The sequence below is a fragment of the Bubalus kerabau genome, chromosome 7 (genome assembly GCF_029407905.1).
Source record: "Bubalus kerabau isolate K-KA32 ecotype Philippines breed swamp buffalo chromosome 7, PCC_UOA_SB_1v2, whole genome shotgun sequence".
Lineage (NCBI taxonomy): Eukaryota > Metazoa > Chordata > Mammalia > Artiodactyla > Bovidae > Bubalus > Bubalus kerabau.
In genome coordinates this window covers 103445063-103466798 of record NC_073630.1, presented here as the reverse complement: position 1 = coordinate 103466798, position 21736 = coordinate 103445063, and the positions used below count along the sequence as shown (strand labels likewise).

Here is a 21736-nt window from a genome sequence, read left to right as displayed (position 1 = left end):
CCATTCAGAACATTAAAAAAATCTATTAAATCTAACATATGGAAATGTAAAAAAAAAAAAAAAAGAATTAGAGCTTGAATGGCTTGGAAAAATGGAGGTTCTGGAAAAGTCAGAGTAAACTGTCCTGATAGGAGAGAACATTTGTTTTTTGGTCATTTTTTATGTTTATCCTTTTTCTGTCTTTCTTTTGAATGGGAATTAAGAGGGCATTTGTAGTTTGACTGCAACTGGCTCTGGGTTTACTAAGCCAGTTTTCTTCCCTCCTTGGCACACAGCTGAAAATGAAGTGAAAGTGAGACTCATTCAGTTGTGTCCGACTCTTTGAGACCCCATGGACTATACACTCCATGGAATTCTCCAAGCCAGAATACTGGAGTTGGTGGCTGTTCCCTTCTCCAGGGGATCTTCCCAACCCAGGGATCAAACCCAGGTCTCCTGCATTGCAGGCAGATTCTTTACCAGCTGAGCCACAAGTGAAGCCCAAGAATACTGGAGTGGGTAGCCTATCCCTTCTCCAGCAGATCTTCCTGACACAGGAATTAAACAAGGGTCTCCTGCATTGCAGGTAGATAATTCCCTGGTGGCTCAGATGGTAAAGAGTCTGCCTGCAATGTGGGAGAATCAGGTTTGATCCTTGGGTTGGGAAGATCCCCTGGAGAAAGAAACAGCAACCCACTCCACTATTCTTGCCTGGAAAATCCCATGGACAGAAGAGCCTGGCAGGCTACAGTTCATGGGGTTGCAAAGAGTCAGACATGACTGAAGCAACTTCACTTCTTTACCAACTGTACTATCAGGGAAGCCCCCCACACAGCTAGACTACATTTTTCCAGCCTTCCTTGCATTTAGATGAGACCAGATACTGATTTCAGGCCAGTGGAATGTGGGTGGAAGGTATACACATTCCTTCCCCTTCTAGGTCTGACCTGAAGCACTGTCTCTGTGATGTTCTGCCCTCCTTCTTGCTCCATCTGCTGGACAGGTATTTACTCTTAGGGTAACTCTGGCAGCTGATAGTTGAAGAGGACAGAACCTGAATCAGCCTGGATCTCTGAATGACTCTATGGAATTCTTGCTGTCCACTCCTCCCTGAACCTTAAATGAGAAATAAATGTCCCTCATGATAACCCACTGAGATTTCAGACTTTACCTGTTAAAACACTTAGCATTCAGTTCAGTTCAGTTCAGTCGCTCAGTTGTGTCCGACTCTTTGTGACCCCATGGACTTCAGCACGCCAGGATTTCCTGTCCATCACCAACTCCCAGAGGTTACTCAAACTCATGTCCAGCGAGTCAGTAATGCCATCCAACCATCTCATCCTCTGTTGTCCCCTTCTCCTCCAACCTTCAATCTTTCCCAGAATCAGAGCCTTTTCAAATGAGTCAATTCTTCGCATCATGTGGCCAAAGTATTGGACTTTCAGTTTCAGCATTGGTCCTTCCAATGAATATTCAGGACTGATTTCCTTTAGGATGGACTGGTTGGATCTCCTTGCAGTCCAAGGGACTCTCAAGAGTCTTCTCCAACATCACAGTTCAAAAGCATCAATTTTTCAGCACTCAGCTTTCTTTATAGTCCAACTCTCACATCCATACATGACCACTGGAAAAACCATAGCTTTGACTAGATGGACCTTTGTCAGCAAAGTAATATCTCTGCTTTTTAATACACTGTCTAGGTTTCTCATAGCTTTTCTTCCAAGGAGCGAGCGTTTGTTAATTTCATGGCTGCAGTCACCATCTGCAGTGATTTTGGAGCCCCCCAAAATAAAGTCTGCCACTGTTTCCACTGTTTCCCCATCTATTTGCCATGAAGTGATGGGACCGGATGCCATGTCTTAGTTTTCTGAATGTTGAATTTTACGCCAACTTTTTCACTCTCCTCTTTCACTTTCATCAAGAGACTCTTTAGTTCTTCTTTGCTTTCTGCCATAAGGGTGATATCATTTGCGTATGTGAGGTTTTTGATATTTCTCCCAGCAATCTTGATTCAAGCTTGTGCTTTTTCCAGCCCAGCATTTCACATGATGTACTCTTCACATCAGTTAAATAAGCAGGGTGACAATATACAGCCCTGCCGTACCCCTTTTCTGATTTGGAACCAGTCTGTTGTTCCATGTCCAGTTCTAACTGTTGCTTCTTGACCTGCATACAGATTTCTCAGGAAATAGGTCAGGTGGTCTGCTATTCCCATCTCTTGAGGAATTTTCCACAGTTTGTTGTGATCCACACAGTCAAAGGTTTTGGCATAGTCAATAAAACAGAAGTAGATGTTTTTCTGGAACTCTCTTGGTTTTTCAATGATCCAGTGGATGTTGGCAATTTGATCTCTGGTTCTTCTGCCTTTTCTAAATCCAGGTTGGACATCTGGAAGTTCACAGTTCACATACTAGTAAAGCTTGGCTTGGAGACTCTTGAGCATTACTTGGGTGACTGTGAGATGAGTGCATTTGTGCGGTAGTTTGAACATTCTTTGGCATTTCTCTTCTTTGAGATTGGAATGAAAACTGAGCTTTTCCAGTCCTGTGGCCACTGCTGAGTTTTCCAAACTTGCTGGCATATTGAGTGCAGTACTTTTACATCATCATCTTTTAAGATTTGAAATAGCTCAACTGGAATTCCATCACCTCCACTAGCTTTGTTTGTAGTGATGCTTCCTAAGGCCCACTTGACTTCACATTCCAGGATGTCTGATTTTAGGTGAGTGATCACACCATTGTAATTATCTGAGTCATGAAGATCTTTTTTGTATAGTTGTTCTGTGTATTCTTGCCACCTCTTCTTAATATCTTCTTCTTCTGTCAGGTCCATACTATTTCTGCCCTTTATTGTGCCCATAATTTTCTTGAAGAGATCTCTAGTCTTTCCCATTCTATTGTTTCCTTCTATTTTTTTGCATTGATCACTGAGGAAGGCTTTCTTATCTCTCCTTGCTATTCTTTGGAACTCTGCATTCAAATGAGTATATCTTTCCTTTTCTACTTTGCCAATTATAGATGTGACTGCTGATGGAAGTAAAATCCGATGCTAAAAAAAGCACTATTGCATAGGAACCTGGAATGTTAGGTCCATGAATCAAGGCAAATTGGAAGTGATCAAACAGGAGATGGCAAGAGTGAACATCGACATTTTAGGAATCAGTGAAATAAAATGGACTAGAATGGGTGAATTTAACTCAGGTGACCATTATATCTACTACTGTGAGCAAGAATCCCTTAGAGGAAATGGAGTAGCCATCATAGTCAGCAATGGAGTCTGAAATGCAGTACTTGGATGCAATCTCAAAAATGACAGAATGATCTCTGCTCATTTCCAAGGCAAACCATTCAGTATCACAGTAATCCAAGTCTATGTCACAATCAGTAATACTGAAGAAGCTGAAGTTGAATGGTTCTATGAAGACATACAAGACCTTCTAGAACTAACACCCAAAAAAGATGTCCTTTTCATTATAGGGGACTGGAATGCAAAAGTAGGAAGTCAAGAGATACCTGAAGTAACAGGCAAGTTTGGCCTTGAAGTACAAAGTGAAGCAGGTTAAAGGCTAACAGAGTTTTGCCAAGAGAATTCACTGGTCATAGCAAGCACCCTCTTCCAACAACACAAAAGAAGACTCTACACATGAACATCAGCAAATGGTCAACACCGAAATCAGATTGATTATATTCTTTGCAGCCAAAGATGGAGAAGCTGTATACAGTCAGCAAAAACAAGACCTGGAGCTGACTGTGGCTCAGATAATGAACTCCTTATTGCCAAATTCAGACTGAAATTGAAGAAAGTAGGGAAAAGCACTAGACCATTCAGGTATGACCTAAATCAAATCCCTTATGACTATACAGTGGAAGTGACAAATAGATTCAAGGGACTAGATCTGATTGAGTGCCTGATGAACTATGGACGGAGGTTCATGATATTGTACGGGAGTCAGTGATCAAGACCATTTCCAAGAAAAAGAAGTGCAAAAAAGGCAAAATGGTTGTCTGAGGAGGCCTTACAAATGGCTGAGAAAAGAAGAGAAGCAAAAGGCAAAGGAGAAAAGTAGAACTTTGAGTCTTAAATGTCTGGTTCATTTCTGCTACTTGCTGTGTTTTCTTGCTGTGGTTATGTCTTCTAGCTTCTTTGTGACCTGATTTTTGCTAATTACATGCCCTGATGGAACAGTATATGATTAATCAAACCAGTTCTTCCATCCCACATAGTAAACTAAGTATTGAGGGAAATATCTGTGAATATATTCAAGTTCTAGATAGACAAGTGAAGCTCACCTATTGGTTAACTAGAAAACTGAAAAAGTAAACTTCACTCAGCACCCAGCATATTTCAGAAGCTAAACATTGAAAATAGTGATAATTTTTAAAGCTATGCAACATTTTTGGCTTTTCAAAACACTTCCATGTAAGCCATGTACAGTGTACTGTACATTTGCTCAGTTCTTTGAAAGATTTAGATAAGAGGTTTTTCTGAAGATGAAACATGCAATTTTAAATGAGAAATCTGTGTTACAGTAACAACAACAACAGCAACCCTAAAATCACATATTTTTAACAGTGAAAAATGTATTTTACTCCTAACTTTAGTAGGCAGCTAGAGAAGGTTACTTAAGGTGACCAGCTCTTCTTTTGTCAATGCTGGTTTTGATTTATATGTTATATTGCTATGATACTTTCAAAAAAAATTAAGTCATTAGGCTTTGTGTGACTTTATAAAGTCATTGAAGGCAGGAAGAGAAGGGGACGACAAAAGATGAGATGGTTGTATGGAGTCACTGACGCAATGGACATGAGTTTGAGCAAGCTCTGGGAGTTGGTGATGGATAGGGAGGCCTGGCATGCTGCAAGCCTGGCGTGCTGCAGTCCATGGGGTTGCATAGTCGGACACGACTGAGTGACTGAACTGAACTGACTGAGGCTTTGTGTGGGCAGTTAAAGGTGATTAATATGAAGGCATGGAGAAGGAAATGGCAACCCACTCCAGTATTCTTGCCTGGAGAATCCCCTGAACAGAGGAGCCTGGTAGGCTACAGTCCATGGGGTCACAAGAGTTAGACATGACTTAGCAACTAAACCACCACCACCAATACCGAAGAAATAAGAAAATTATTATTGAAACCACAGGAGTAGATAATTAGGGTCAGAGTTGACACTGATGCACAAAAGATCACAAATTCTGGCCTTTTTGTAGCTTAAACGAGAGGCTGTGTAGAAATCTGAATGAAGTTTAAATATGTTATAAAATGTCTTCGATATCTCTCACTCCAACCAAGAAAGAGTTTGGTTATTGAGCAGATGACAGGCAATGTATAAGGTAGCCCATGTTTGTATACATCTGAATTACAAATATGTTTGATTTTTCCACGGAAAGACTGCTCTGGACACACACTGTTCACATGATGCGATGCAGCACAGCTGATTTAATTAGAGCCTGTTTTCTTGGCATTCAGTTTCTCTGTACTGGAGGGACTGCTTTCTCCGTGGGAAAAAACTTTCAGTGGGTAACACGATTTAAGAGACAACTGCAGAATACATCCTCTTTTGCTTTTTTTTCAAGCGTCAATCCATTGCTCAATTTAAGTATGGAAATACTGCTTGTCAAAGACTTCGTGACACATGAATTTCACAACAAAATATCAGTGCACCTACTGCTTGGATTTCTAGCTCATTTATTGTACAATATACAGCTAATCCAATCTACTGCTGCAAACATGTTTGTGCAGTTATGCTTGGATGCAGCACGATGGTTTTCTTTAAATTGGAGGGTTTTCTGAGGTTTTATTTTCCTTCCCTGGGCAGATAGAAGTGGACGAGACCTATCTTACTGGATAAAAATGATGGTGTTGAGTCCATAGAGTGGAGGAGTGGGGTTTGCAGAGCTGAGAAGCTCTTGTTCCTTTGAGACCAGCAAGACAGTGCCTTCTGAACTGAGCCTGAAGGGGAGAGTCTAAGGAAGTGTGGCGCAAGAACTTGTTGTTCAGTCGTTAAATCATGTCTGACTCTTTGCCACCCCATGGACTGCAGCACGCCAGGCTTCCCTGTCCACCACCAACTCCTGGAGCTTGCTCAAACTCATGTTCATCGCGTCGATGATACCATCCATCTCATACTCTGTTGTTCTCTTCTCTTCCTGCCTTCAATCTTTCCCAGCATCAAGGTCTTTTCCAAGAACTTGGGGATGACACATAAGGAAATACGTGTAAAACTCTTAGAGGAAGATGCCTTAAAGGAGAGATGATTTTTTAAAAATAATTTTATTTATTTACTGTTTGGCTGTGCTGGGTCTTCGTTGCTGTGTGGGCTCTTCTCTAGTTGTGACAAGTGGGCATTACTTTCAGTTGCAGTCCATGGGCCTCTCATTGTGGTAGCTTCTCTTGTTGAGGAGCACAGGCTCTAGGCACGGACTTCGGTTGTCGCAGCTCCTGGGTTCTAGAACACTGGCTCAGTAGTTGTGGTACATGGGATTAGTTGTCCCACGGCAAGTGGGATCTTCCTGGACAAGGTATGGAATCCAAGTTTCCTGCATTGGCAGGTGGATTCATTACCACTGAGCCACCAGGGAAGTCCCGGGAGAAATCATTTTACTTGATCCTGTTGTATTATTGGTGAGCTGAATTAAAGTGGAGGAGAAGCAAGTGTTTAGATTTTGCGTTTAAAAAAGATGCATAACATAAGTGAAGAGGTCAATTTCTTTTTTCTCTTTTTAATTTTATGGATAGTGTACGCTTATTGTGAGAAACTTAGTCTCACGCTCCAGGGATAACCACTGTGAACTGCTTAATATACAGCCTGACTCTCTTTTTGCATATTTAAGCACATTAATTAAAAAAATAAAGGCTCATCCTAGGCACGTGTTCTATGACCAGCTTTTAAGAAAATCCACCAATATATTATATAGCTTTGTTCATACAACATAATGTATACGGTAGGCAAATTACAAAGAATGACTTCTAATAACCTTTGCCCTTGCACTGATGCCTGCCCTTTAAATGTGGGTAAATCTCCAAATAGGATGAGATATCACTCCCTTGATTATGTTACAGTGTAGAGCAAAAGGAGGACTCTCTGCGTTTTTCTTTAGAGAGTGGCTGCTTAAGAAGAAGCCAGGTGAGAAGACATGTAGACAGCCTCCAGCAGTGGAGAGCAGGCAGCCAGGACTTGGGAACCTTATTCTGCGATCGTGAAGAACTAAAATTTGCCAGCAATATGAAGGAATCTAGAAGTGGATTCTTCCCTATCTGAGCCTCCAGAGGAGAGAAGGCAGCCTGGCTGACACCTGGATTTCAACCTTGTGAGCAGCTGTGCCCTGCCCCGCTTCTGCCCCACAGAACCATGACTTCATAGATGGGGCTGTTTTAAGCCACTACTTTGTGGTAACCTGTTAACAGCAATAGAAAATTAACACAATCCAGGTGACTCCTTGCTGCTTCAGATTTATTATCTGAATTCACGGAGGTAAAAGGTCAAACAAAATAAACCTCAGAATTATCCAAATGTGATACTCATTTATTCACTCAACAATATTTTTGGACCCTTACTATGTACCAGTCACCAGTCACGGTTCTAAGTGCTGGGAGCAAAGCAGACAAAAATATAGTCAATCTCTTTAAGGGGTGGGAGGGAAATGCTGTTACAGTGATGCACATGTGTTTAACACTTTGTATGTTAAGAAGCATTTTTTTTCATACATGTTCTTATTCTTTTTCCCACTGAAGTTTTCACTGTAAGGCACATATTATTCTCTTTTTATAGATATGCAAGCCAGTGTGCCTGCCCTAGAGATGGAGAGACTGCATAAGCTCACTCAGCCTCTAATGGCTCTAGGGATGTGCTCTTAGTCTTTTCTGTTGTGTCTGACTCTTTGCAACCCCATGGATTGTAGCCCACCAGGCTCCTCTGTCCTTGGAATTCTCCAAGCAAGAATACTGGAGTGGGTAACCATTCCCTTCTCCAGGGGATCTTCCTGACCTAGGAATTGAACCCAGGTCTCCTGCATTGCAGGCTGATTCTCTACCCTCTGAGCCACCTGGGAAGCTCTGTTCTTAAGAGTAGTTAGTATTTTAAGGAGTGTTTATAATGTACCTGACATTGAGTGCTTTACATGAGTTATCTGATTTAATCTTCACAGCCATTATATAAGGTTGATACTATATTTGTATAGCAACACTATACAAGCAACACTATCACACAAGCAACACTATCCTGGGGCCAAACATCCTCTACTTATTGAACATATATCTCTAACACTGCCACAAAAATGCTTAGAAGGTTCGATTTCTGCCACCAGCATAATTCTCTTCTCTTAATTTATTCTGAATTGTTAATCCATGAACCTCACTTCTCTCAGGCAGATCAAAAGTCTTACAGAGAAGGTCCAAGATTTTAAACATTTCTCTTCTATTTAGAGTACTGGTATTCCAGATAAAATAAGAGATACATACTCATTAAATTAAATCTAAACTTTCAATTGTATTCAAATTACTCCTTCCTCACTGGCCTGAGGCCCCTGCCCCACCCTTTCTTGAAAGGAGGAATTTCCGTGTTAGTGATCTTCCTTCCTTTGGGTTATAAAATCCTCTTCCCAATTTCAGTTGGTACTCTGGTGTTCTAGGGTTTGATTAATGAGTTCGTGTTTATGCTGTCCATTCCATTTAAAGGCATAATAACTTTGATTGTGTCCCCTTCACCCTCTGTCACTAAAGCTAAATAGTCTTACTTTAAAAAAGTTTGACCTCAAAGACTACAGCCTCAGCCACCCCATTTATTATTACTGAAATAGTCTTTCTCCAAAGCTCTCTTTTTTGTACTGTGGGGACCAGAATTGTGTATCTAATTTATAATTTGGTATAAAAATAAGATACTGCTTTTTAATTTTATTTACCCTGCCTCTGGGGTTGATGTTTAATAATTTTGTACACTTCACTGCAGCAGGACCCTGGTCAAGGCTCACAGTAGGTTCATTTCCTGGTCAGTGACACTCTGCCCAGTATCATCTTCTGCATGTGTTTGGAAGTTTCCTTAACATACTACTGTGGTAATATTTTATATCTGATGAAAAGCCCTTTTAAATTTTATATACATATATATATATATATAAGCATTGCTTGCATGCTCAGTGGTGTCTGACTCTATCAGTTCAGTTCAATCACTCAGTTGTGTCCAAGTCTTTGCGACCCCATGGACTGCAGCACGCCAGGCCTCCCTGTCCATCCCCAACTCCTGGAGTTTGCCCCAACTCACGTCCATTGAGTGGCTGATGCCATCCAACCATCTCATCCTCTGTTGTCATCCCCTCTTCTTCCTGCCTTCAATCTTTCCCATCATCAGGATCTTTTCCAATGAGTCGACTCCTCATCATGTGGCCAAAGTATTGGAGCTTCAGCATCAGTCCTTCCAATGAATATTCAGGACTTACTTCCTTTAGAATGGACTGCTGGATCTACTTGCTGTCCAAGGGACTCTCAAGAGTCTTCCCCAACACCACAGTTCAAATGCATCAATTCTTTGGCACTCAGTTTTCTTTATGGTCCATCTTTATGATCTGACTCTATACTTTACATGAATGTTATTTGAAAGTAATTTTTTTGAAGTTTTCTTAAAAATTATTTTTGGCTATGCTGGGTCTTCATTGCTGTGTGGGCTTTTCTGTTTTTGTGACCAGTGGGGTCCTCTTTCTAGTTGCAGTGGGAGGGCTTTTCATTGTGGTGGCGTCTCCTGTGGTGGGGCACAAGCTCTAGGAGCGTGGGCTACAGGAGTTGCACCACATGGGCTTAGTCGCTGTGGCTCCTGGATTCTGGACACAGGATCAGTAGTTGTGGCACGTGGGCTTAGTTGCTCTGCAGCATGTGGGATCTTCCCAGATCAGGGATTGAACCCGTGTCTCCTGCATTGGCAGGTAGATTCTTTACCACTGAGCCCACAGAGAAGCCCTGAAAGTGCTTTTTAAAAGAAGAGGTAACAGCCTTTTTAGAGAACAATTTCTAGTATAAAAGGTGATATTTTTGTGTTAGGTTGCTATTTTATACAATTTAACTGGGTGATAAGCTCTTAGAGATAATATTATTCAAATTCCTTCTTTAATAGAGGAAACTGAAGCCTAGACAAGGCAAATGACAGGATCTAGGTAGGCCAGCTACTTGAGCAGTAAGAATAAGGTAAAGAAACTTAAAACAAATATATTGAATGAAAGAAGAGACAGTTGAGTTAAATACAAGACATATTTTACTGTTATGACTTTTTTGGTTTTTGTTTATTTTCAGTTCAAAAACTAAGAGCTGAAGAACCATAGTTTTAATTATCTTTAAAAGTCACCTGTATTTTTTGGTGATAGATTAGTGTTAGATAGTCCTCCATTTTTTTGGTGATAGATTAAAAGCAACGGGAATCAAAGGAAAGGTCACAAACATTTGTTATCAAAGTGGATTGAGGACTTGGAGCCCATGGACTGGTCCTGGAAGCAATGTGATTCCCAGACAATGGCCTGGAATTAGAAAGGAGCATCCTTTCAATTCATACATAAAAGCAGGTAGTTGACTACACGTAAGAGTTCATGTGTTATATGCTAAATTGTATTTAGATATGTAATTTTTCTAAATTTGGGTTATTACATTATTGTTTCAGTTCAGTTCAGTTGCTCAGTCGTGTCCGACTCTTTGCGACCCCATGGACTGCAGCACGCCAGGCCTCCCTGTCCATCACCAACTCCTGGAATTTACTCACACTCATGTCCATTGAGTCCATGATGCCATCCAACCATTTCATCCTCTGTCGTCTCCTCCTCCTGCCTTCAATCTTTCCCAGCATCAGGGTCTTTTCAAATGAGTCAGCTCTTTGCATTAGGTGGCCAGACTATTGGAGTTTCAGCTTCAACATCAGTCCTACCAATGAATATTCGGACTGATCTCCTTTAGGATGGACTGGTTGGATCTCCTTGCAGTCCAAGGGACTCTCAAGAGTCTTCTCCAACACCACAGTTCAGAAGCATCAATTCTTCGGCGCTCAGCTTTCTTTATAGTCCAACTCTCACATCCATACATGATGACTGGAAAAACCATAGCTTTCACTAGATGGACCTTTGTTTGCAAAGTAATGTCTCTGCTTTTTAATATGCTGTCTAGGTTGGCCTTTTCTTCCAAGGAGCAAGTGTCTTTTAATTTCATGGCTTCAATCACCATCTGCAGTGATTTTGGAGCCCAAGTCATGTCTGACTTTTTTGTGATCCTATGAACTGAAGCCCACCTGGCTTGTCTGTCCATGGGATTCTCCAGGCAAGAATACTGGAGTGGGTTGCATCCTCCTCCAGGGATCTTTCTGACCCAGGGATTGAACCCACATCTCATGCATTGGCAGGAGGATTTGTTACCACTGAGCCACCTGGGAAACCTATTTAGAAAATACAATTTCTCACCCCCTAAAATTTTGGTATTATATATAGCTTTAAAATACTCCTTAACCTTGTTATATTAATATTTTGATAAACAGTTACTTTTGTACTTAAAAGATGAAAAATGTGATCATGTTTCTCTGGTTACCTAGATAATTGAAAGTTTGACCTTCATGCATAAAAGTACTGTTTCTTTTCAAGATTAGGTTTACTTTAAGTGCAAAGAAAGTATTCAGGGAAAATAAGCATTCTGGGTTACCACACCTAAACATGTGAAGTGATGATAGCAAATGTTTTGACATAATTTAGCTTTTCTTCCACTCTCACATTTTTGATTCACGTACTGATGATATCATTCTAGAGTTTCAACACTTTCTACAGTTATTTATTTTACTATTTAAAGTGCTTAGCGCCTACAACAACTTGGAGATTTCATAGCCTAGGAACTCTCTCTCATTAACACATCTCTAACTATTCCACTAAAGACAGACCCCATTATCCCCACCCAATCTTTCCTACTTCTTTGAAATTAGTTTCTTATCTTTCCCTACTAGTCTCACAGTGACTCAATTTTAGTAACTATTTCCAAAGGAATATTATAAAGGTCTTTTGGAAATTCAATGTGAAGATAACTTTTATGAACTTACAAAATGTATTAACTTCTTGTTATGGATCAGATCAGTCGCTCAGTCGTGTCCGACTCTTTGCGACCCCATGAATCGCAGCACGCCAGGCCTCCCTATCCATCACCAACTCCTGGAGTTCACTGAGACGTCCATTGAGTCAGTGATGCCATCCAGCCATCTCATCCTCTGTTATGGATAGCTTGTGTCATTTACAAGGTGATCTTAACCTCTATCAAAACTTCTCTATAATGCGTTGGCTTTGTTCCTGATTTTTAATGTTGCCTGAAATATTTGATTTCAGGAATGGAAGAAAAGCAGTTGAGTGTAGTGGTGGCCAGTAGGTTAAATTCCACTGTTGGGCTATTTTAAAATTTTGAATTAATTTCCAAAATTCATATGTTAGGGGATTTCATACAAAATATTTATATTGCTAAGATTTCTATCTTCTCTTGAATAATTAGAAGAGCTGAAAATATTTGGTTTGCATCCCACATGCCAATAGTTCATTGGAACCCTTAAAAATTATTTAATTTTATTATGTTTTTATTGAAGTATAGTTGATTTATTATATTATATTGGTTTCAGATATACAAATAGTGATATGATATTTTTATAGATTATAGCCCATTTAAAGTTACTATATCCTTGTATCTCACTGGTTTTATACTAGCAGTTTATATCTCTTAATCCCTTTCCTCTATCTTGCCCCTTCCCCCCCCCCCCCGCCTCCCCATTGGTAACCACTAGTTCTTTATGTGGAGAATGCAATCGCACCCCACTCCAGTACTCTGGCCTGGAGAATCCCATGGGTGGAGGAGCCTGGTGGGCTGCAGTCCATGGGGTCGCTAGGAGTCGGACACGACTGAGCGACTTCACTTTTACTTCTCACTTTCCTGCATTGGAGAAGGAAATGGCAACCCACTCCAGTGTTCTTGCCTGGAGAATCCCAGGGATGGGGGAGCCTGTTGGGCTGCCGTCTCTGGGGTCGCACAGAGTCAAACACAACTGAAGCGACTTAGCAGCAGTAGCAGCAGTTCTTTATGTCTGTGAGTCTGTTTCTATTTTGTTATATTCATTTGTTTGTTTTATTTTTTAGATTCCACATGTAAGTGAAAACATACAGTATTTGCCTTTCTTTGTCTGATTTACTTCATTAAGTATAATACCCTCCAGGTCAAACCATGCTGTTGCAAATGGCAAAATTTCATTTTTTTTATGACTGAGTAATATTCCAATATGAGTAATATTCTCATATATATATGAGAAGGCAATAGTATGTGTGTGTGTATGTATATATATATATATATATCTTCCACATCTTCTTTATCCATGCATCTGTTGATAGACACTTACGTTCCTTCCATATCTTGGCTATTGTAAATAATGCTGTCATGAACATTGGAGTGCATATATCTTTTTGAATTAGGTTTTTTTGTTTTCTGTTGGAATTCTCTAGATGGGCCATGTTATGCAGCTTGCCTCAGTTCCCACCTTGTCCCTTCAGCCTTTTAGATTACCTGCTTTACCCAGGTAGAAGCAAATATTAGAGGCTTAAGTCCAGATTATATAATTCTGAAAATCTCATCTCCCTATGTATATATGCCTTTAAATATCAATTTTAGTTCCCTCAGTCCCTGTTATCCAATAAAATGGACATGTAGAAATGTAATCAGTAACTGAGAAAAGCCATTAGAGTTCAGAGTTTTCAGTTCTTCCACTGAGAAGGTCCTTTGCAGTGGAGAGAAGAAAGTATTAAAAAATTGCTTTGATCTATTTTTTGCACTCATGGTTTTGATGGGCAAACCATATTAGATCCATTGTAAAGAGCTTAAGCAGATCTTTGTCTTCAAAGTCTCCTTCCAATTATGTAACTATTTGTCTATTATATTTCCTATTCTGGAAATATAAATATTAAAAATTAAATATTAAAATTTTTGGAAAAGTTATGCTAACCAACCAGAGGGCCTATTTTATTTTTTTGTAAACCAAAGATAATAGCCCCCAAACCTTTATACATGTGTCCTGGCCATGACAGAGCTTACCAAGGTGTAGAACTTGTTTTCTGGCCATAAACAACTAAAAGTTGGGAATTCCCTGGCAGTCCAGTGGTTAGGACTCTGCACTTTAACAGCTGAGGGCCTTGGTTCAGTCCCTGGTCGGGGAAGTAAGATCTTGCAAGCCAAGCAAAGCAGCCAAAACAAACTAACAAACAAAAACTCAAACGAATAAAAAGCAAGTAAAAAAAATGGACAAAATAAACAAATCTTTTTAGAAACACAGAATTGGGACAATAAGCAAGCCAGGACTATGATCCCTCAAAGAATAGAAAAATATGAGCCCTATGAATACTCCAGTCTCTAGAGGCAATTTTCAAACAATGGTGGAGTAGGCGGGAACCTAAGCATACCACATCACACTCATTGACTTGAGGAGATAGAAACTGAGGGGCTGAGGTAACTTGAATTTTAAAACAGTGTCAGTGCATAAAAAGCTGTGTGGAGAGAGACTGAGTTTCATGAACGTGCATGCTGCTGCTGCTAAGTTGCTTCAGTCGTGTCTGACTCTGTGCGACCCCAGAGACGGCAGCCCACCAGGCTCCCCCGTCCCTGGGATTCTCCAGGCAAGAACACTGGAGTGGGTTGCCATTTCCTTCTCCAATGCACGAAAGGGAAAAATGAAAGTGAAGTCGCTCAGTCGCGTCCGACTCCTAGTGACCCCAAGGACTGCAGCCTACCAGGCTCCTCCACCCGTGGGATTTTCCAGGCAAGAGTACTGGAGTGGGTTGCCATTGCCTTCTCCATGAACGTGCATAAGGGGCCCTTAAAGTCTTTGAATGAATACCTATTCATGTATTTGCTCATGGATAGGTATTCATGTGTCATAAGAGTGCTATAAGGTAAACAATTCCATTAACTCACACAGGACAGAGAGATAACCAAATTCCATCTAGCCAAAGTAGAGAGACCTCCTGGGATACTTGGGGCAATTAGTAGGTACCTCAAAAGGTCATGCCTTGTCATACCTCAATAACAGGGCTAAATTAGTCTAAAAGTAAAATTCCTATTTAACTTGCCCTAACAAAGTTTTCAATAAGTCTTAAAACTATTAAGCTGTAACTTATCTGATTATTAAGTTAAATTACAAAATCAAAACTATCCAGCACTCAACAGTATAACATCTACAATGTCCAGCATCATTACTATATATGTGAAAAAACACGTATGCCCATAACCATGTCTGGAAAATCAGTTCAATGGAAGCAGAGCCAAAAATGACAGAGTTAATGGAAATAACACATGAGGACTTTAAAATTGCTACTATGAATATTTTCAAGGATTTAACAGAAAAAATGAACATAATGAGGAGAGAAATGGAAGGCATAAAAAAAGAACAACAAAAAAAAGAAGTTTTAGACCTTAAAAATACATTTCTAAAATGAAAAAATCACTGAATAGCTTTAATAGCCTATATACTTACAGGTGAAAAGCAAGTGACCTTGAAAACTTAGAATAGAAAATATTCAAGCTGAAAAATAGAAAAATATACTGAACAGAGTTTCAGTGAGCTATGGTACAATGTTAAGAAATTTAATGTGCATGTAATTGGAGTTCAAGAAGAAGATAATGGGGTAGAAGGACTGATGGAGAAACAATGATACAGAACCTTCCAAGTCTGATAAAATATATAAACCCACAGATACATGGTAGTCAAACATGGCAAGCAAAATAAACATGAACAAAACCATATTGACGCATGTTGGAATTAAAATGCTGAAAACCAATATCAAAAAGCAAATTTTAAGAGCAACTAGATACAAAGGTCAGAGAAGGCAATGGCACCCCACTACAGTACTCTTGCCTGGAAAATCCCATGGACAGAGGAGCCTGGTGGGCTGCAGTCCATGGGGTCGCTAAGAGAGTCAGATGACTAAGCGACTTCACTTTCTCTTTTCACCTTCATGCATTGGAGAAGGAAAAGGCAACCCACTCCAGTGTTCTTGCCTGGAGAATCCCAGGGACAGGGGAGCCTGGTGGGCTGCCTCTCTGGGGTCGCACAGAGTCGGACACGACTGAAGCGACTTAGCAGCAGCAGCAGATAAAAAGGTTACATTCTGTACAGTGAAAAAAGATTTAAAAAAAACCCAACAAATATATATCAGCACTAAATGGGATTAACTTGAAGGATGCAAATCCATGCTTCTTCAAGCCAGCATGACTCAGGTTTTCCCATCAAAGCTTTGGTACTTCTCTTTAGTGCAGACTCAGCTTACTCTCAAGTAAAAACAATAAAAAGTAGGAAATGCGTATCAGTCCTTTCTTCTAATTGATTCTTTTCCTGTTTCTGTCTGTTTTTGTTCACTCTTCATTGCCTTCAGAAAGTTTCTTTTTGAAAATATTTTTCCATAATTTATAGGTGTTGTTTATAGAAGGCTGTTCTGATAGTAGCTGCTCTTGAATATCAGAAGAATATATCATTGATAACTGCTTATCTAAAGCAAAAATAGTAATTATATACCATGGAATTTATAACCTCGAATTAAAATCTCAACTATAGAATAAAGATTGTAAGATTCTTTCTTTATATGTAACATATAACATTATTTTAAAGGGGTCTATGGTAAATTAAAAAGTATGTTGTAAGTCATGTAGCAACAACTAACATGATAAACAGGTATCGCTAATAAGCAAATGGTGGAGGTAAGATGAAATCCTGAAAAATACTAATTTTGTCTAAAATAAAACCAGAAAAGAGTAAAAAATGAACAAAGAGGAGATGAAACGAGTAGAATGAAAATGGCAAGAGGGTTGAGTTAAATCCAACCATATGATAATTAATTTAAATGTAAATAGCTTAAATGCTCCAAATAAAAGGCAAAGATTATCAAGATGGAAAAAACAAGACCCAGTTATATGGAAACACACTTTATTAAATATGAAGACAAAGATAGGAAAAAGTAAAAAGATACAATCAAACACTAGCCATAAGAAGACTGAGGTGACTATATTAATGTCAGAATAAGAAGACATCAGGACAAGGACTATTACTTGAGATAATGAAGGACATTTCATAATGATGAAAGAGTCAGTTCAAGAAGACAGCAAATGTGTGTCTGACTGCAAAACTAAAAAGAGAAACAACATATCCATAATTATAGTTGATAGAAGGAGTAGACAGAAAATCAGTAAAGGGGGAGGGGGAAGTCTTGTAGGACTGAACCCTTAACCTGTGGAATCTGATGCTGTCTCCGGATAGGTGATGAGTTGAATTGTAGGACATCCAGCTGGGTCTGAGAATTGCTGTTGGTGTGGGGAAACCTTCTCCTCAACCGCATTGCAATTGGTGTTAGAACCTATATAACATGGTTCAAAGTGATGTTAGAAGTTCATAAGAAATGAGTTAATATATCCCCAGCTTGTTTCACAGAATACTAAATTTGTGGTTGTACTGTGAAAAAGTGGTTCCTTTGGCAAAAATTTGTGAAATGATGCATGTGTAATCCCTATCTGAAAATTTGTAACACACCCCGCCCGGGCTTTATTAGTTTCTGTAGAAAAACTTGTTTAACTTCATTTAAATCAGTGGTTTCCAAGCTTAGTTACCCCTTAGCATGGAATCCTCCATCCATACCAAATACTTATCAACATATTCTGAGAGTGCCTCTTTGCAAAATCAGTGCCTCTTTTCAAAACCGGGAGGCTGGTGGCTTTTCTGAAGACGGAGAGCAAGTTTGCTAGAAAAGAGGGAGTGGGAAGGATAGAAGGTGGTGAAAAGAGGGAATTTTGAGAGTGTGAGATAATAAGGTAGTGACACTCTGAACACATTCGTCAGATTCTGTTGGGATTTTTAAAAATGTAGAAGTTGTTTATTTGGAATACACAGTCAAAAATCATCCCTAGTCCTAGAAATGACTAGAAGTTTACTGCAGAGATAGTAGATCAGGCAGTTTTCAATGTGTGTTCCTTTTTGCCATATCTTCAGAAAAGACCAAATGACACCTCGTCTGAGAAGGCTGACAGCCAACCTTAAATTATTTTGCAATGTAGGATCTGTGTATCTATAGACTGAGGACAATTGCTCATTACTCATATTGATTTATATCAGGCAGTGCAGTGAACATACAATTAATAGTTGACTTCATTGGCAGCCAGCTGTTAGTGCCATAATTTACTATGAGGATGGTTTGGTCCAGGGATGAGCAAGAATTATACTGGGAACTGTATTTTTTAGCATTTTAAAGGTCAAACTCAACTCTTAATAATTTAGTCAGAGGTTTAGGTTGATTAAAAAAAAGATTTTGCTGATGCGGAATCTCTTACATGCTAATATGAGGCTAAGCTTAGGAACGGTCTCTTCTCTTCTTTGATTTAAAGTTGCCTTAGAATTTAATGGCTAATGAAATCCAGATTTGGACTGGGTGCAAAATATCTGAAGATACTCTTGGAGAAGCTTTCAGAGTCTCAGTGAGTTTGAACTCAGAAGATAGAAGTTACTTGGCAGCAATAAATGTTTTTTTTCCTTCTTGGAAGAAATATTCAAGGTTACATCAAAGAGATGATCATAGCACAGATGTGGTTTCAGTTAAAAATCATAAGCAGAGGTTTTTCTTCAAACATTTTGGTATTTTTAAAAAATGTTTATTATGTACCTGTTTTGTGCCAAGTAGCCATGCTGAGCACTCTACCTGCAGCTCCCTTTCAATTCCCAAAATAGTTCTGTGATGTAATCTCATTACCACCTCTCTTTTAAACGGGAAGAAACTGAAGCTCGAAGGCAAAGTCAGTCATATCACTCATGATTGGAAGAGCATGTATCATAATCTAGGCAGCCTCACTCTAGAACCTGTGCTCTCAAGTCCTACACTAGATTGATCTAATGCAAAGAAATCTAATGAAATGGGCAATTTGGTTCTTTACCAAATATCGTCTCTCTCTACCCTTTAGGAACCTAAAATCACAGCATAGGTGATCCCACGGACTGTAGCCTACCAGGCTTCTCTGTCCATGGGATTTCCCAGACTAGAATATTGGAGAGGTTTGTTATTTCCTCCTCCAGAGGATCTTCCCAACCAAGGGATCGAAGCTGCATCTCCTGAGTCTCCTGCACTGGCAGGCAGATTCTCATCCACTGTGTCACCACGCAAGTCCGTCTCAATATATCTTGAGGTCAAAGATTTTCTGAGAGCAGCTGTCTTCATTTAGAAGTTGATGGTCTTTATCATTAAGAAGCTGTTTGTACAGAGAGACTTTATTCTAAGATCAGTATTCTTCTGAAAGTGTCTCCCTTTGACTCTTCCCCAAATACTTATTTGTTTTTAATTGAAGGATAATTGCTCTACAATATGATCTTGGTTTCTGCCAAACATCAGCATGAATCAATCAGAGGTATACCTATGCCCCCTCCCTCTTGAACCTTCCTCCCAACTCCGTCCCAATCCCACCCCTCTAAGTTGTTACAGAGCCCCCAAAGTATTTTTAAGGAAGACAAATGAGGTATCTAAGATGTGAAACTTAATTCTTTGAATAATTTGCATTATATTTTTGTAAAATTTGAATAAGCACCTTTCCCTTCCTGAGGCACAAAAAATGTCTCAATTTAAGGAAGGAAACCCATAACTCCTATTAGAAAGGGCTTTTTAATTTCATCCATTCATTCTACTAATATTCATCGGGCATTTTATTATTGATAGGTGCCAAGCACTGTGTGGAGACGTAATAGTGAACAGACAACTAAGTCAGTGATTAGAGGGTGATGAAGGGAAAATGAAAGTGTTAGTTGCTTAGCTGTGTCTGACTCTTTGCGACCCCATCGACTGTAGCTTGCCAGGCTCCTCTGTCCATGGGTTCTCCAGGCAAGAATACTGGAGTGGGTTGCCATTCCCTTCTCCAGGAGATCTTCCTGACCTAGGGATGGAACCTGGGTCTTCTGCATTGCGGGTGGATGCTTTACTGTCTGAGTCATTAGGGAAGTCCCTAAGAGGGTGATAAGAGCTATGAAGGAAGTTTACACACAGAACAGAAACCACAGGAGATGCACCCAATTCTGGTTAGAGATGGGAGGAGGAAGAAGGGGAGTAGCAAGGTGTGAATAATGCTGGAGACCTCGGTACAGCCCAAATCATGCAGTTCAGTTCCACCCCAGAACCTGTATGCTTGCTGCTGCCTCTGCTTAGAGTGCTCCTCTCCCAGACCTTGGCCTGCATGAGTTCCTTCTGATTACACAGGTCTACTTTTCAGACATGATTACCCACAACATCCTCTCCATTTTCTAGTCTGTTTCCTGAAGATATCTGCAATATACACATGCATATATTTACTTCTTTGATGCTTGCACTGGTCCTTTGGAATATAAGTATCTAGGACTTGGTTTCCCTTGTTCTCTGCTGTATCCTTACACCTAGAATAGTGTCTGGTCCATAGTAGCTACTTGATAAATACTTACAGAATGGATGAATGAGTAAGCAAGTGGAGATGCTAGGATATTGTCCTCAGTAATTTGGATTTATTCTAAGGACAATAGAGAGCTATTTGGGTACTTTGAACAGGGGAGTGATGCATTCAGTTCTACATTTTAGAGGGGTCGTTTTTGCTGCTGCATGATACATGGATTGTAGACATGCAGGGCCACAAGCAGGGAGCTTGTAATCCACAGAGAATACAATGATAGCCTGAATATGAATAGTGGCAGTGAAGTTAAAGAGAAGTTGATGCACCCTGGAAATATTGTGAAGTAGAGTAAGTGACACAGTGATTTAGTAATTGACTGGTTACTGATTGTATTGTGAGGATTATGGCAGCAGTATCCTGGTGAATACTTAACAGATGATTCTTCAGAAGAAGAAATCCTCAGTTTTATCATTTGTCAGTTTCCATGGTGCAAATATTCCCATCATGGCCAATTCTTTTTTTTAATTTCAAATTTTCATTTTTCCAGATTTATTGACATACAATTAATATATAACATTGTATAAGTTTAAGGCATACAATGTGTTGATTTGGTCTACTTCAGATCAGATCAAATCAGTCACTCAGTCGTGTCCGACTCTTTGCGACCCCATGAATCGCAGCACGCCAGGCATCTACTTATATATTACAAAATGAATATCATCATGGCATTAGTTAACACTTCCATTTTGTCATAAGATTGCCTTTTTTTGTGGTGAGAACATTTAAGATCTACTCTTTCAGCAATTTTCAAGTATATGATATAGCATGTTTAGCATAACCATGAATAGCTAATGCTATTCATTAGCTTCCAAGAACTCATCAGTATTATAACTGGAAATTTATACCCTTTGACCAATATCTTCCTATTCTTCCCCCTCTATCACAATCCCTGCCAGTTCCTGGTAACTACCAATTTACTGTTTCTCCAAGTCTGGCCTTTTTAGATTCCACATATTAGTGATACAATGCAATATTTGCCTTTCTCTGTCAGACTTTTTTCACTTAGCATAATGCCATCAGGGCTCATCCAAGTTGTTGACGATGGCAGGATTTCCTTCTTTATCATGGCTGAATAATATTCCATTGTGTACAAGTAGTGCACAAGGGTCGTCTTTTCTCCACGTGCTTGCCGACACTTGTTATTTCTTGTGTTTCTGATGATAGCCACCAGGGCCACTTTCAAGCTACCAACGTGACGTCACATAATGAGGAGTTGGAGAGAGGTTTGCACGAGTACCTGTTGCAGGTGGGTGGGAGCTGGCTTCAGCTCCTCCACTGGAATGGAGAAAT

General features: G+C 39.7%; 1 long non-coding RNA gene across 1 annotated transcript in view; it reads left to right on the top strand.

Annotated features, from left to right (window-relative positions):
* The window catches only part of LOC129658067 (uncharacterized), a 45065-nt gene that overhangs the window by 18097 nt on the left and 5232 nt on the right, over positions 1–21736 (top strand). The gene's annotated exons all lie outside the window — the stretch shown is intronic.